The 14,968-nt window shown below is 37.6% G+C and overlaps 1 long non-coding RNA gene across 1 annotated transcript; it reads right to left on the reverse strand.

Moving 5' to 3' along the window:
* Positions 1 to 453: 453 nt before the first annotated feature.
* LOC135964546 (uncharacterized) lies at positions 454 to 7,484 on the reverse strand. Its single transcript, XR_010577031.2, has 4 exons — positions 7,406 to 7,484; positions 5,547 to 5,584; positions 1,464 to 2,058; positions 454 to 1,186 (listed from the first exon to the last, which is right to left on the reverse strand). It is a non-coding gene; the product is annotated as an uncharacterized lncRNA (long non-coding RNA).
* Positions 7,485 to 14,968: the final 7,484 nt, after the last annotated feature.

Below are 14,968 nucleotides of genomic sequence, written 5' to 3' on the forward strand. Positions count from 1 at the left end.
TATGGCCATACCACCTGGGGTTAAGGCTTGAGGGATTTCAGTATCTGAAAAGTAGCTGGCCTTATAAATAGTACTTGGTCTTATAAGTGTTTGAGAAAATTTTCCAAGGAAAAGCATGAAGTGCTAGAGGAATGTCTTGCTCAAAGAATCTTTCCTTAGAAATTTGGACTTAAAGAGACTGTCTTTCAGATTAACACAGAATGGAGTATCAAGGAAGTGGCTATGGAGATAATTTCAGTCTTTCGTGTGTTTAGCAAACTCTCCAATCTTAACTTGCAAAGGAATTGTCACAGGCACTAATCTGAATTCCAAAAGCCAAGGGCTTTGCCAAAGGTTTTGTGATCTAATACATTTGGCTCTGGAAGCAGTATAAGACTTCTCCAGTTTGAGTACATAGGAAGTTAGCGTGATTCCTGAAATACATATACTTTAAGAAGTAGATTTAGTAGCAGAGACCATTCAAATTCTAATTTTAATTATTCATGTGAAGTCAAATGAATAGAAGATATAATTGGACACAAAATACACAAGGATGTGAATCTCAAGGGTAGAGGACACCTTAGGACTCGAGGCTAGATTCCAACTAGGAGAAAGGCTTTGAGGTAGGAGTTGGGATGGTAAGATAAAAATTAAAACATTAATCCACAGCGCCGGCCAGAATGAGAGCTAACATAAAAACTAAAAATGGTGGTGGGGTGTGGGATAGTCACACAAATTGGAGAGATGATGTGGGGGACCCAGGAAAAGAGCATCAATGTCAATAGGGCAGCGTATGAGCCTAGATGAATTCCGGGGGTTCAGGACTTGACTGGGATACTGGGCTCATTCAGGTATCTACAGGAGGATAAAAAGCAGACTTGACATAAATTGCTGAGCAAATGTTGTGAGGGTACTCCAGGTTAGGGAGGGGCCTGTTTACCCTTCCTGTGATAATCCTGTTTTTCCTCTGCTCACTTGGTGTATAGTTCACTCTGTGGCTTCCTCTGTGGATGTATGGGAACGGCGAGATCTCACCCATTCGAACAAGGGCAATTACAGATCATCTTGTCCTCATGCCTCCTCGACTTAGACTCTCTACTGGGCTCCAGTATTTACACTGCTGCCAGGAGCTCTTCCATCACGGTGCTGCTTTGCCAATTTATCGTCCTGAGTCTGCAGTTCATGGTCTGTAACTTTCTTCTGGTAACTGGAACTACACAAGAAAATAGGGAACATGCATTTTTTTATCTTTGTTGGAACAGACTGGGATAGCGGTGGAAAGCCTCCAGTGTAGTCCTTGGACAAGCTGAGATTGAACCACAGACTGTTGAAGAGCCCCTTTCTCCCCTCCTTTCCTGGGCCCTGATTGCAGGCAGGTCCCCCTTCACTCAGACCCCCCAGTTTCGAAGGTCAGGGTTGGGGAGAGGGACAGAGTGAGGTAGTGATGAGTGATCAAGAATTAGGGTGCCCTGGAGGTCACTCACAAGTTCTCACGCAGGTTCCGCTGAGACCTCCCGCGTGCGCGAGCACCATCCTGTCTCTGGTTTCTCCCCATCTGACCGGTGCTGGCTTTGCCTAGAGGGCAGCCGTAGAGTGCTCAGGAGAAGCGGCGCGTCACGGGAATCACACGGGGTCCAGCCCTCAGGTGGGAGGGAAGACCTTGTTGGCAAAGAATAGGGGAGCGGGAGCGAGGAAAGGGGAGGAGACGATCTTGGCAAAAAGTCTTTCTTTTTCCGTAATTACAGAGAACCAGTATTTTTTAAAATTACTGTTATTATAATTATTATTATTGAGAAGAGGAAACCCAGGGATGGCAGAGGGGAACTTCACTGCTTTTATCTTTCAGGTTTAACTCCTGGCACCGACTTTGATATTTGGAATTTTGAGGTTCAGGGACTTCAGAGAATTTGGCAGCACAGTGTATTGGGAGAAACGGAAATTTCAGGAGATGGATTGATCGCCCTGGCGGACGTGTTTCTGGAAGTGGGTGAGCAGATTTGATTGAGAACATTTTGGGCTCTTGCACTGATGGTGGGAAAGAAAAATTCATGGCGGCACTTCTCATAATAATTCTCTCCCCTGAAAAGAAAGATTATGATAAGGAATAATTTGAAGTAATAAGTAACAAGATAGAATTAGAAAAATGTTGAATTTCCAGATGACCAGTCAGAAGTGTGGCTTTTTTCACATCCTTTTCTCCTGCAATGATCTGCTCCCAAGTCCTGCACTGCAATATCAGTCTACCTAACACTTCGTGAAACAAATTATAAGTGCGTATGTATGCATATCAAGCTATGCTCTGAGGATAAAGCAAGTTCTAATTCGTGGAAAAAGAATTAAATATTTCTGTTTTCTGAAAAAGAAAAATGTAGAGTATCTTCCTATTGCTTCAAACCCTATACTTCAATATCCAAGGATCTCCATTAGCCCCAATGTATCTTTCACAATTCATCTCTCACTGCTTTCTCATGGGGCCTTCTAGTCTAGCAAGGAAACATTTTTCTTCTCCCCTCCCTCCTGTCATTTCTTCTTCTTTTACACTGTTTTTCCATTTCTTCCCCTTCAATGCAAAGCCTCCTTTTCTTTCAAACTCATATATTAAGTTTTATCTGGTACAAGAAACATTTCTTGATTAAATTTACTTTAGAGTGGTTTTCAGATTTTTCCAGAATAATCTCATAAACATATCTGTAGCCTAAGAATTATTTACAAGTTGACTCACGTGTGTGTAGCTTTTTGCCCTAATTACACTCTGAATTCCTGAGCAACATCCTTTACTTCCTTTGTGTTTTGTTAAGCCTCAAATAGAAATGTGAATCCATAGGAGGCACTCAAGTAATGCTTACCCAACAAATGAAAACATCCTCCTATACTACTGTGATCCCCTAAGAGAGTGATAAGAACTGATTTTGTAAGAGAACAAATATTTAGTTTGTATGATTCTTTGTTAATGAGGTATATACAATTTATACCACTTGAAGTTATAGTGTACTGTCTTAATGTGGGAATATTAGGGTAACTAATTTTACTTTTACCAACATTTTTGTTCTTAACATTTAACTACTTGTCCCATTTATTTGGGGTAAGAAGGTCTTGGGTTGCTATTTTGGTGGTTCTGTAGTATCACAGAGACGAATGAAATTGGACTGCATATCAGCACAGGTGCATTTCAGGTTTATTCAGTGTACCATCATCTTTCAAAACTAGATCTGTGGGTGGAGGAGCAGTGGTTAATCTATGGAATGTTATTATAAGTATATAGATAAACAGATCTGGAGTGTAAACTCCTGCAGATGCCCAGGATTGGAACCGGTATTTTGTACACAGATGTCTTTTTTTGCCGTTGAGTCTTTGGTTTGGCAAAAAGTTGTTGAGTGGTCTTTTATCAATGTCACTGAGGCTCTAATAACTTTTTAAGGATGAGCTGCTTCTGTGCCACAGATCTTATTTCCTTGTGCTTCAACTCAACAGTGAGTGTTCGATTAATGACTGTTCTGCATAGTGAATGGAAAGTGTTTCTTTCAGAAGAACTTATTTTTCTTTCAAACCTGTAAGGATATTATGTGCCAGATGGTTAATTCCCAAGTGTGTGTACCCACACACTTCATGATTGAAAATATCCTTCAGACATTTTTCCTGTGGTGAAAGAATGGCTATAATTTTAATTTACATTTGTATGAAGTATACATTTGCTGTTTTCTACTGATACCTGAAAAAATAAATTTTTATTATAATGTATGAAATATATGCCACTTTAGTTATATATTTTTCTGGTGTTCAGGACTTAAATACTTTACAGAAATATAAATTTTGGTCAACTTTTAATATTACATTTTAATTATCACTCACATTTAAGTTAGAGAGTAAGGACATAGCTTTCAATGTGTGTGTGGAAGGGACAATTGTTAGCAGTATTCAAATGAATCATTCTTGTGTCTGTGTTTCAACAAGATGTATATTTTTAACGAAAGAAACTTCTTTACTTTGTAATGCCCAATTAATAGGCTAATAATTTATAGTCAGTTAAGAGGAAGGAAGTTCTTATATGGCAGCAGTGCTAAAATGTCCAAAGATTGGCATAGGCAGAAAATTACATTTGAATCTGCTTTGAGAAAAGACCAAAATGAAAACCATCACAATTTAAAATATTTTCAAGTAGTTGAGTAATGATAGTTTATACGTGGAGCTGAGTTTATATAATAGTGTATGTTTTAGGGATTCCAGGCTATAAAGTATGAACATAAAACCTAAGAAACCCATAAAACAAATTACACCAACATGCAACACATTTAGATTTTTCTTAAAACAAAACAAAACAAAACAAAAAAAGTAAGCGGCCAGGCACAGTGGCTCACGCTTGTAATCCCAGCACTTTGGGAGGCCGAGGCGGGCAGATCACGAGGTCAGGAGATTGAGACCATCCTGGCTAACATGGTGAAACCCCACCTCTACTAAAAATAGAAAAAAATAGCTGGGTGTGGTGGCTGGAGCATGCAGTCCCAGCTACTCAGGAGCCTGAGGCAGGAGAATGGTAGGAACCTGGGAGGCAGAGCTTGCAGTGAGCCGAGATCGTGCCACTGCGCTCCAGCCTGGGTGACAGAGCAAGATGCCATCTCAAAAAAAAAAAAAATTAAAAAAAAAAAACATAAGCAACAAAGATGTTTTTGGTATTTTTTTTTACAGTACCCTATAAATGACAATAATTTGTATACACACCAAAATTACATAGGCTATTAGCCACCTGTAGTTCATGCCTGCTGTGACCTCCATAGCTGAATAACGTACTCAAAAGTTGCATGTCTTCAAGGTCAGAGATAGCTTATCTCTAGGTTCCAGGATGACTTCAAGTTTTACATCCAGACTCAACTCATGATAACCTGGACTGATATCACTCTTCTTTTGTAAGATGAGAATCATATGTCATCTTCTCATGTACTGGGGACTAGGTAGGCAAATGCATCTAACTTCATTCAGGGCACCCCTGACCAAGCAATCTGTCTGTAGGGATGCTTGTGGGAGGGTTTCAGGTAACCAAGAAATGGGTAGGGGAAACTGAGGCAATTGCTGAGGAGGGACAAACAGATCAAATAAATCTTGAGTATTTAAGCAAGTATGGGATGTCAAGTTCCCACATCATTTTGCATATGTAGAGCGGGACTTACTGAAAATGATTTAAAATATTATAGCCAGTGTCTTACATATCAGTCAGTAAAATATAATAAGGGAATAATTTGAGACAAAGTCTGAGTGGGAAAATAAAATGTATTAAGGAAACAGAAAATAGACTAATGAAGAAATTAAGCGATTCTTCTAAGTATTTTAACATACACACATTAAGGGGTGTACTAAGATAATTAAATAAGGAAAAGTAAAATCAAATAATGTTTAGACTAAAGCATAAGAAAAACACTTAAAGCTAGAGAACTTTAAATTTGTAAAATGTCATTCAGAGCAAAATGAATTAAACTAGGTTTTTGGTATCCATTTAATGTTGGACTTTTAAAAAATGATTGGTTAATAACAGGCTGAGGAGATAAAACTGGAAGCTCTGCAGTCTTTTGACTCACCTATATCTCTCATATTATGTAAGAATCAATTCGCGTATCTGCAAAGAAAACATATTATGATATCAATGCTTTTTTTCGTATTTTTACTTTGCATTTAAAACCAAAATCAGATTATGGATATATCACATTAAAGAATCCATTTCCCACTGGAGTCAGGCTATTTCACTCTAATTTTTCCAACTACTTTATTCCTCCTGTATTACATTTTACTTTTTCTTCATCTTCTTTTTTTTTTTTTTTCATCTGTACATTTCTTTGCTTCATCCAGTTCAATTTACTCTGGTAACGTTTGGAAAGAATATTATAACTCAATCTTCATGTAATGGTTTATAACCTCCTGATTTTGTGATCTTTTTAAAGGCTGTTATATTGACAAGTAAATTATACTTACTTTAGCCAACTGTATGTACTTATGTCACTTTAAATTTAACTTATCACTAGTTGTCAAAATCTCCCCTGTGGCCTTTTTAATGTTCCAATGTATTTGGCAGTATATTTTTTTATTGACATTTCAATTTTGTTTTTCCGTGTGCTAAAGTTACAAAAAACCAAATGACTAAAAGTTAAACCCGAGCCAACCCAGACTAAAGTTAAGTTTTAGGAGTATTTGGGAATGCATTATTTTTGTTGAATGCTTAAGCTTCTGAATCCAGTAGGACTCAGAATGTATTCAGTCGAGATCTGGATGCTGAACTCTGGTGGTAAGGCAGAAGAAAAGTCACAAGAGATCATCACCAAACAAATCCAAGATTCAGATTTCCTTACTAGCTTTATGTTTTCTTGTTTGTTTTGTTGTCAGTAAAAGAAAACCCACCTCATTTAAATATTTTGGCTTGTGAATACTTAACATTCTCCTTCAGTGCATTAATTACTATGTTGCCTAATTGTTTGTTTTGTTTCTTATTCCATGATCAATTTATCCCAGATACTATAAATTACTTTTCACAACCTTGTCTAGTGTGATTTCTGCTATCTTCTCCTACACCTAGTACCAGGCACGGTGCCTCCTAGAGACTCAATATGTTTAATGTCCTACATTGCTATGTCTCTTACATGACTAACTCACACATAAACATTACCATAAGTAGAAACATAGATGGCAGACTACAGATTACGATCTGTGTGTTTTTCACTTAATTTCAGAAAACAAAAGCAAAGATCCTTTTGATTTGATACTTCTATTGGCTAACTATAGAGCAAGCTTCTTAGAGCATCACAGCCCAGTACGGTAGCCACTAGACAAATGTAGCTATTTAAATTTAAACTGAATGAAAATTAAGTGAAATTTAAAATTCAGCTCTTCTACCATACTAGCCAAATTTCAAATGCTTAACAGCTACACCTGGCTGTTGGCTACCATATTGGACAGTGCAGATTACAGAACATTTCCATCATTTCAGAAACTTCTTTTGGGCAATGCTATCTTAGAATGTTATTTTAGAAGAATACCTCAAGTGGCTAATACAAATAATAATAATAATACAATTCTTTTTTCTTTCGTGATTTCATATTGCTTTAGGAAATGTCAGCTAACCCAGATCTACATATAGGCAGTACCATCCTCAGTGCTAAGTAAATCAAAATAGCATTAAATTCACTACCACCAAAATCACAGAGTAAGATTAAAATGCCAAGAGCTGTTTTTGTTAAATGACTTGGTAATGGTTCTCCTGGTTTTTTGTTCTGGCACTCTCTATCAAGCACCAATGTCTTTAGATATCAGTTTGACCTATATCTGTAAGAGATTGCTGTTGGACAATGAAGAACTTCATACATATAACATGTTTTCCAGATATTCTGTTCTCAAACACACAAAAAAATCATTAGGAGTATTGGGAATAGATCTTTCATCTCCTTACCCCACGTCTCTTAACTTCCATAGCCAAGTGTTCAAAAGGAAGTGTCCTGGTATCTGTGTCTTTGCCTGAGGAGAGATTGATTTCCCAGTTTAGATTCATATCAGAAAGTTATGCTTCCTGCCAAAAGGATATTTAAAAACTCCACCCTCCCTGCTTCACAAAGAGAGAAAACAGATCACCCAGAACCCAGACAGTAGATAACAAACAGATCACTCTAATTAGAAAAAAAGAGGCAGCATACAACAAACAGAGCCCAACTACCTCTGGGCAGTAAGAAGAGTGAGACTTTAAGAGGCACCTCGTTCATGCCCTTAAAATAACCTTTTAATAAGTTATGCAGAAACATAAGATTAAGGGCCTCCATAGGAAAAAGTGACTTTCAATTACAGACCAGCAAAGGCCTGGAAAAGTGTGAGATATTAAAAAGAACATCCAGAAGGAACCAGAACATAACCTGTTCGTTTTGCCAGATGAGCTGAAGAGTTTTCACAAAGTCTTGGTAAGGAGGAACTGGCAGTTGGTATCAGAATCTCGCTGTTTTGTTGTTTATACTTGTGTTACCATTTCTAAAATGTTCTGCAGAACTGTTAACTACTACAGGGGAAAGTTTTTGCAGTTAATAATGTTAGGAAATATTGGATTAAATAAGATTAAATAAGTTTCAAAAATAATTATAAACTTATCAAGATTTACTATGCTCATGTGTGTGTGTGTGTCGCAATTCTCTACAAAGCTGTGGAAGGGATAAAATATTTCTTAAGTTTCTGTAATAAGTGTTTGGAAATTTGGATGAAGCCCCAAGACAGAAAAAAATTGGTGTTAAGTTGTCTCATATTATCAAGAGTAGTGACTAAACACATCGCCACAGGACTTAAGAGGTAACAACAAGATGATCATGATAATAATACGACCATTCAATGAATGAAAACTTACAAAATTCTTGTAACAGTGCCTTTTCATGTTGAGTGTTCAAAACATAATTGCTATTATTATTTTGGGGTCTGATAGGGCTGTAGGAATGAAAGACACACTGAGACACCCTTGGCCAAGCAGAAGTAAGGATGCTGCATAAACCCAAATGACATGAAGTCAAAGGTCACAGAGGGGCCTCGCAGAGCCTGGAGGATTGGCTCATGCCTCAGCCAGTAATAATGGGAATGTCTCTTCCCACAGGTGAAGCCGAATGAAGGTCATGAATCCCTCAAAGGATTAAGTATGAAATGGTGATCAGTGGTAATGTAGCTGGCTGGTGAGGAAACAAGCCAGAGACTGCATCTAGAGGTGAGCTAGAGGACTATGGAAGTGGCATATCTTGAAATCAAAATTAAACTCAGCTCTTGGCAGTAGTGGACAAGTTCTCACATTGTGATTTCAATATTGGAGCAAAATAAGCACTTCAATATTTTTGTATTTATTTATCCAATACTAAAATAGCAAAAGAAAAAGAAAATCAAATAGAATCTCCATCATTTTCAACTGTGATTTCTCAGTTACTATTGCACTTGATAAGCTCCGTCTGTTGCCCAGGCTGGAGTGCAGTGCACTATCTCTGCTCACTGCAAGCTCCACCTCCCGGGTTCACGCCATTTTCCTGCCTCAGCCTCCCGAGTGGCTGGGACTACAGGTGCCCACCACCACGCCCGGCTAATTTTTACCACACTTTCTTTAACCCATTCACTGTTGATGGACACGTAGTTTGATTCCATTTTTGGTTTGTGAATAGTGCTGTGATGAACACACAGGTACGTGTGTCTTTTTGGTAGAACAATTAGTTTTCCTTTGGGTAATCCTAAGCAAATTAATAGAGGAACAGAAAATCAAATACTGTATGTTCTCACTTATATGTGGGAGCTTGTCATTGGGTGCATATGGACATAAAGATGGGAACAATAGACATGGGGACTACTAGAGAAGGAAGGGAAAGAGGAGGGTATGAGTTGAAAAACTACCTATTGGGTACTATGCTCATCACCTGGGTAACAGGATTGGTATTCCAAACAACATACCCATGTAACAAACCTATACACGTAACTTCTGAATCTAAAAGAGAAGTTGAAGTTATACAAATCAAAAAAAAGTAAGTGAAGTGGAAGGGCCCTGAGGGAATTCAGCTCTGGAGTAAAGGAAGATTTTGGACTTCATAAGAAGGTTGAGAATTGGGCCCAGGAGACTTCATCTCCATGTTCCTCCTCTCCTAACTCCCCAAACATATTTTCCCTCCTGCTTTCAGTATTCTCTCCCACCTCCATGCTAAAACCTCTCCATCAGAGACCTTGGAATTGATGGTGGTCCAAATTAACTCTGGGGAAATAAAAATGAACTATAAACATGAAAGATTCCCAATTAACCTAAGAAATTGAAATTAAAATAATAAGATAACCTGAAAAGATTTTCAACACATGAGGAATCCATGGATCCGTTTATTTGATATGTTCAGGATATTTTCAAAATGAGGACAAATTTCTTGGAATGAAAACATTACTGTAGCATTGATTCTGTGGGTAAGGCTCAACACATACATAATTTGGGTTTTAGATTTCTCAATATACAGAAAATATAACATGGCACTAACAAGAATAATGGTATTTTGGGACTTAAAAGTAATATGAATATAGAGCAGTAAAAATGAGTGTTGCAGTTGCTTCCACCACTATCGCTGGGTAATCATTGAGTAAACAGTAAAATCCTTCTCTGTATTTTCTGTAATATTCTTGACCTTTGTAACAGTTATCTCTTGCTGCATAACAAACCAACCCAAGTTATGGTGTCTTAAAATGTTAACAAATTATTGCTTGTATTGATTGGGTAGTTCTTTTGCTGTAATTGCCTAGTTCATACATGAGCTACAGTTGAGACAGACAAGCTGGCTGGTTTTCTGTTTTTATATTGTCTGGAGAAAAAGAACAAACGCCCCTTAACTCAAGCTGTATCTTACTTCCTCTACAGCCAATCAGCATCAAAGGCCCAAGAGACTATTAACCACAAGTTCCTGGTTTTGGGGCTAGGGACTTCACTGAGGCCCTGAATGCACAGCTAGGCTTAAGTTTCAACTCATAGTGATCTTTTTTTCTCATTTTGATGCTAAAAATCATGCTCAGAGGTGGAAGTTTAAAATGTTAATGTTATATGAATTGTATGAAGAAGCATGTAAAGCCACTGTGCAAGTGCTAGAGAAATCCCTCCTATCCATGGCCCAATGAAATCGTTTTCTGTAGAATAGGTCCTATAAAATTAACATACATTCTACCTTCAGGACACAACCCACCCTCTACCTTTCATGGTGCTGCTTTTCCCTGCACACCAGCTAAATGAAGCTTTCTCTTTTTCTTTGCTGCTATGGCTGGTGGTCTCTCTTGATTTCTATCCTAGGAGATTACAAAAACACCAATAACAGAGTCAGTGGGGGCAATCTAGCTAAATGGCTGGGATGGTTGTAATGGTTGGGACTCTCTCCACATGGCCTTACGTCCCTGGAGTCTTCACAGCATGGTGGTCCCAGGTTCCAAGGCAGAAAGGGTAGAAGGTACAAGATCTTTTCAGGCGGAGGTTTGGAAGTCACTTCTACCACATTTCATTAATCAAAGAAGTCACAAACCCAGCCCAGATTCAAGAGGGGAAATAGACTCTACTGAATGATGAGAGAGGTGGCAAAGCTAGAGTCACATGTTTAAGAAGAAAGGGACTTTGTGGTCATCTTTGCAAATAATCTACCACAATCCCTAAGTCATTACTAAGGAGTCAGAAAGGGACTCGGTGTAGTCATAAGGCTTTTTTTCTGCAGAATAATTTTGCCTCTGTTTATCCTCAAAACTGAGCTTTAAACATTTGGACCTCCATGGATCCATTTACTTGATAGTGTTGACTAGAATCTTTGTAATCTTTATCTTGATATATAAGTGGTAGAACAGTATTATACATCTGTATCCAGGAGATAGATGAATTTCTGCAGAGACTGAGTTGGGTTTTTATTAATAAATTGACTATCAATTTTGTGATTTATGAACTTAAAAGGAATAGTTTCCATCTATCTTGTTTATGCAAAATGTAATCTTTGCAATCAACAAAGAAGCCAGCATATTTTAATTCTAAAATTGTTCTAATTATTATCTAATTATGTCAACATTATTGGTATTGTGAGCTTGGAGACTGTAGTTCCATAGAGGAAAATACAGTTGATGTTTATATTTTAATTCTATTTATTGTTCGTGTTCCAAATGGACAAACAGGCAGTAAAATACTGACAAGTTCCTGTGCCTGTGTCTGCATTTCTTCAGAAGTCAGGACACTAAATAGAAAAATGTGTTGATAAATAGAAGACTTTATTAGTTTACATGACACTTCTGGATTTCTGTAGAAAAAAAAACAAACAAACCCATAAATCTGATCATGAAATCTACTACAGTAGTCTATCATTTAGAAGGTGTTTTGCTAATGTCTTAAAATTCTCCCTCTCCTCTTTTATTCTCTTGAGGATAAACAGGTAGAAATCAAGTTGTAGTGTGTATAATTATTAATTCCTGACTGAAAAAAAGATGGGGGGGGGATGAGAAAGAATGAAAATGCCCTATTCATTCTGCATGTACTGACCCCATCTCTTATGCTGTTTACATTCTTCTTGCTTTCTGGAGACCATCAGGCCTGACTCCGTTACTTAATATTGAGTCTTCAAAGTTTCCAACAAAACTAATTCAGTGAGTTAGACTTCCCTTCCTGGAAACATCTTTGATTATCTTAAAACTTTTTTTTTAATTTACAGCAGTATATTACTGAATGTACAATGTGATGAGAAGGATAATGATAGTAGTGTAATTGTATGTTTCACTCATCCACACAACAAATATTTATTGAGTATATCCCTTATTCCAGGTGCTTTGCTAAGTATTGAGGATACAGAAAAAGAATATGTCCTGTTCATTGCTTCTAAAGAACCCTCTATATCAAGAGTCAGCAAGCATTTTCTGTAAAGGACTGTACTGTAAATATTTTACAATATTTATAATATTCTCCATTACAAGCACTCAACTTCATATATATAGTACAAAAGCAGCCTTAGAAAATACATAAATACATAAATGAACTGATGCGACTGTCTTCCCACAAAATTGTATTTACAGAAACAGGTGGTGGACTGCATTTTGCCCCTGGGCTGTAGTTTGCTGACCCCAGTTTTATATAATTGAGGGATATATAATTTAAGAGTAGTAAAATATTATAATTAATATGCTAGCAATAAGTATAGAGGCATGAAGGAGAAAATGCTAGTTCTCTAGGGTAAAATAGGATCAGGGAAAACTCAGTAATAAAGATGAGTAGGTTTCTGTGAAGTATACTGGGAAAAGACCAGACAGCCTAATGTTTCTGTTTGGGATGACTGGGCCACAGGATGTAACCACAGTGTTACTATGCCAATCATGGAATTCTCAAGCTCCAATGGACCCTAAAGTTCCTCTAACCTAATTACTCATAAATTCAGTGATCCTTTTATAACATTCCAGAAAGAATTTGTGAAAATAAGGTAAAGATCAGTAGCACTGAATGCTTTGACTTTGTGTATATCAATTATCAATCAAAACAAAAACTTTTATAGCAAATAGTTAAATTGCCTATGTTAGCTCATTTATGTCAAGCAACCACCAGCACCATAACATTCCCACCAATCTCTCTTTTCACTCTCTACATGCTGCTGTATACCCTGATCTCTCTTCATAGGCTTAGACTTACATGGTCATTCACTTCATAGGAGGGGAAAATCCAGGTTTGTGGAGCCTAAGGCTTATACTTACAGGGCTTTCTTTATAAAAAGTAAAAGTATGAGTACAAATTTGTTAGCTTAGCTTTGGAAACCTTGGAAGGAACCTGTACAGTGAGGAGCCCAGAAGCTTAAAGTTTTTCAGCTTTGTGGCAAATTTGGATCTGCCTAACAGAGAGTGTGATGGTTAATATTAAGTTTCAACTTGATTGGATTGAAGGCAGCAAAGTATTGTTTCTGGGTGTGTCTGTGAAGGTGTTGCTGAAGATTAACATTTGAGTCGGTGGACTGGGAGAGACAGACCCACCCTCAATCTGGGTGGGCACCATCTAATCAGCTGCCAGCGCAGCCAGAATAAAAGCAGGCAGAGGGACATAGAAGGACTAGACTGGCTAAGTCCTCTGACCTCCATCTTTCTCCCATGCTGGATGTTTCCTGCCCTTGAACATCAGACTCCAAGTTGTTCAGCTTTTGGACTCTTGGACCTACACCAGTGATTTGCCAGCAGCTCTCAGGCCTTTGGCCACAGACTTAAGGCTGCACTGTTGTCTTCCCTACTTCTGAGGTTTTGGAACTTGGACGGACTTCCTTGCTTTTCAGCTTGCATATGGTCTATTGTGGGACCTCACCTTGTAATCATGTGAGTCAACACTCCTTAATAAACTCCCTTTGATATATACATCTATGCTATTAGTCCTGTCCCTCTAGAGAACCCTGACTAATCAGATAGCAATCTAATTTTCCAAGTTGGATTGAACCGTACATATCTAAAAGAAGCCCATACTCTTGCCCCTCAAAATTGGAGCCTATGTTTTCTATATAGCATCCCCTGGATTTGAAAAATCTACAATACATTTTTCATAGCTAGGGGATGCTAAGAGTCATCCAACATATCAATCTCTCACTTACACTGACATACCACCAACACCAAATCCTATAGATTTTATCTCACAAATAGTTCAGGTATCTGTCCCCAGCATCTTCACCACTGCCACTTCAAGTCTCTTTATTCATTCCCCACTCCGGTTTTGCCACTTTCAACACATCCTTCTCATTGTCGCCAGAATAATCTTTCTAAAATGCAAACCTAATTAGATTACTCTTCTCCCTCAAACATTTCAGTAGCTCTCTGTGGTCTCATGAAAAACAATTAAGAGTATACTAAGTCTTCCATGATCCATCTTTTCTGTGCATCCTAATTCTATCTTTCTTCAAGGACTCACTAGAAGTATTTTTTTCTAGCTTCAAAATACAATGTTATTCTGTGCTTAAAATTTGTTCAGAATCTCTTCATTCCCATAGGAAGAAAAAAATCTATGAAAATTTCTTTGCATAGTGTTCAAGAACTTCCATGAGCTGGCCTCCACTGATTTGTTCACCCTCATCTCTCTGCAAGCCTCCAAACATATCATTTCTCTCAGGCTTCCATGACCCACACATGCTATTTATGCTTCCTGACATACCTTCTTACTCTTGTCCACCTGGTTCATGAATGAATTCTTCAAGTCTTATCTCATTATTACTCCACATCCCCTAAGTTCTTTGAGGCAAATTAAGGTGTTGGTTCTCTTCTTCTACGTTCTGTCTAGGTCGCCAATAAAACTATTATTTCATAATACTTACTTTAAAATCTCTCTCTTTTGTACAATCTAGATATAAACTCCTTTAGGAGAAATCATCACTTTTAATTTTTAAATTCCTCCTTTCCCTGAACAACATTTCACACAGAGTAGCAAACAATACACATTCCTTAAAGGAATGAATGAATGCATAGATTTGAATGTATTTGAATGCATAGATTTTTGAAACAAAAA

This window comes from Macaca fascicularis, chromosome 8 (genome assembly GCF_037993035.2).
Source record: "Macaca fascicularis isolate 582-1 chromosome 8, T2T-MFA8v1.1".
Taxonomy (NCBI): Eukaryota; Metazoa; Chordata; class Mammalia; order Primates; family Cercopithecidae; genus Macaca; species Macaca fascicularis.